The sequence below is a fragment of the Maylandia zebra genome, linkage group LG4 (genome assembly GCF_041146795.1).
Source record: "Maylandia zebra isolate NMK-2024a linkage group LG4, Mzebra_GT3a, whole genome shotgun sequence".
Taxonomy (NCBI): Eukaryota; Metazoa; Chordata; class Actinopteri; order Cichliformes; family Cichlidae; genus Maylandia; species Maylandia zebra.
In genome coordinates this window covers 26,628,455-26,631,639 of record NC_135170.1, presented here as the reverse complement: position 1 = coordinate 26,631,639, position 3,185 = coordinate 26,628,455, and positions in this window count along the sequence as shown.

Here is a 3,185-nt window from a genome sequence, read left to right as displayed (position 1 = left end):
ACTGAGTACAGTCACACTATGCGACATTGAGCGCATCATGGCAGGACCTTGTTCTCCTGGTCACAAGTTTAGTTTTGCTTCACACCAGATCTCAGCTCCATCATCATCTCTATGAGCAGTCAGAGTGAGGACAGATGACTTACTGACGGGAGATGGACTGGAGTCATCAAATGTCTCAGAATTTAAGATCTTATTTCCTTTGTGCCAAAGCATAGAGAGATTTATTGCTGGTGCAACATTAACAATGTCACACTGTATGGCAAACTGTTCACCTTCTTTCACTGTAGTTGAATTCTGTCTCAATGACACACTGTCTGGCATTTCTGCAAGTAGAAGAAATAAAATGAATTAATGTCATTCAGTGTTCTAATATTAAAACACCTTTCTAGGAAATATATGAGAAAGTTAAGGCTACTTACTATAAACAGTGACTGGTAACAGTTTTACACACTGATCACCATCATGGAGATTTACAAAACACATTGGCTCTAACTCCCACACTGGCACAGAGTCAATTGAAAAGAGAAGAGAAGTGACACCCTGGGTAAGGTCCAATCCTCCATATGGAGACTCCCAGCCCATTCCATCAATCTGGTCAGATAATGAGGTGCAGTTGGCTGACAAGGAGCCTTCAAGTCTCACCACAACTCTAGGGGAACTAATTTGTAATGGACAGGAGGCACTTGCAGGGTTTCCTAGAGAAGAAGTAGACTTAAGTTTGGCATATGGCACAAACAGCGATGTAAACATGGCTGGTACTCAGTTCAGGGGACTGAAGAATCTCCACTTAAAGGATGAGCCACTCAATATTTTAAAACAAAAAACTGATATTTCAACACCTTTTCCCAAATCACAACATACCCAACACTGCTTTCTTTCCTCTCACTTGACTTTGTGCATTAACACTTGAACCTGTTGTCATTCTAGTAAAAAAAAAAAAACATTAGACAACTAAAACTACAGTCATCCTCTTTAACGCCCCAGACAGAAAGTTTTAAAGGAGTCTTTTTTCATTTTCATGAAAACAGAATATGTTGGTTTTAAAAACCTCTTAAAAAGACACTAAGCATCAAACTACACTGGAATACTAGATTTTCCTTAGGACTGTGGATCAGACAGTATCTACAGCATAACAGGTGCCACAAACAGAGGCTATTTTTTTTTTTTACACCAAAATACATCAATTTTAGAAGCTTAAAACTATCTACTCATGACATCAGAAATATGCCCAATCTAATGAACAACATTACATGAATTAGATGAACAATAATGAAAGCTGGTCTAATTAGTATAGCCCCATAAATCAAGTTTTAAGATGCTTTGTGGGACCATGCTTTGTTTCTCCTGTAGATGATAATGTGGTTTATAGGAAGGAGAAAAAAAGCCGTTTAGTAGAAAAGAAAATATTTTATGAACAGAAGATTCTTGTTTGTCACTTGGTAACTCTGTCATACCTTTCAAGGAATTACAAGTTTAACAGGTTTCACAAGTATGCTGTATCATTTACAAGTTTCGCTTAACCTACAGAATCACACGAAAACTGAAACTAAACCCATCAAGCGAAATAAAGCAAATATCAAATATAAAAATATAAGGTCATAGACAGTATGGCAGTATTTTTATATGGTACATTAACAGAGCTGATATGAATTATAAATTAACGGAGACATAATATTGTAACTTTATATCACAAAGAAACAAACACGATAGATAACAAACTCACCTGTACACGTGATTAAGAAGCCAAAGAAGAAGAAGAACCACATCATGGTTTCAGCATAGAGGACAACACGCTCTCAAAGAAATGACAAATAAATTAGACCCGGCTGAATACAGCTAGTCACACACCTGTGTCGCCCCTGCTGCTCTGCCCACAAGCTGTGACCAAAACTGAAACCAAAATTGAAGGTAGTAACACAGTATATTTTTTTTAATGTTTATTTTTTATGATGTATAAAATGACATGACTAAAATCTTTTTATTTTATTTAGTTGGTTAGTTATTTAGGAAAGAGCAAAACAAAAAAGGGAGAAAAGGTGGAGAGAAGATAACTGAGATGACATCACACCTGTGAATGCTTCACATACTCTATGCTAAACCGGTACTGAACCCAGTATGTAGAGCATGAGCATATTTTCAAAATAAAATCAAGATTTTTTGGAATCTTTTGGAACATTTTTCCTTAGTTTTACATTGTATGCACCAATGTAAATGGGACATATACCAGCCCACCATTTGAACTTAGTTATATATATTTATATTCAAGAGACCCCATTGATTCGTTTAGACAACATGGAATTTTCACTGTTACAGTTTCTTGTAAAATGCTTGTTTATTTTAATGATCTCACCATCCTTATAATTATCTGTATGTATACATTTGGACTGCTTTAAAATATAACTCATATATTACATGTAAGGGATAATTAAAACAAATCATTGTATTCTATTTTGAAATGATCATTTAAACACATTTTATAGTCTTCTTTTACATGAAAAGTCTCGTTACCCAACATGTTTGGGATCCACATATCAAAATATATACGGTATAAAAAATGTGATACATGGATTATATAAATACACTAAAGAATATTCTCAGTTTTATGTTTAAAGCAGCCACAATTAACCATGTGATCCACAACAGGTTAGCAGAGGAAGACTTCAAAAAGGATTTGATAGTGCATCCACCATCAAAACACATAAAATATCAGCTTATTTTATAAATAAGGGTAACAGGATGGACATGCTATGCTTCAACACACTAATGAACCATTCTGAAAAATGGGGGAAGGCAAAAGAATGATATTAACTTTTTGTTCTTGTAGTTGATGTTCTTAGAGATATGTGTGGTGGACAAAGCAGAGCTTTTCCATATGCATTGTGCTGTGCTGCAGGTTCAGGTAAAGCATAAATACTGTACTGTTATTCCTCCTTTACCCCCCCAAAAATATTATTGTTATGATTTAAATACAATGGTATGCTTAGGGTTACTGAGTCTGTATTTAGGCATACAATTTTCTTTTTTAATTTTATTCATGCCAATAACCAAATAAAGCAGCCATTCTTAATTACTTGTAAAAAAGGTTTAAAACTACATATCCAAATTGTCCTTTCTTGAACTCCTCAGTTGTCTTTATTACACTATAATACTTGGATGTTTCCATGCATATAAATAGGAACAGCATG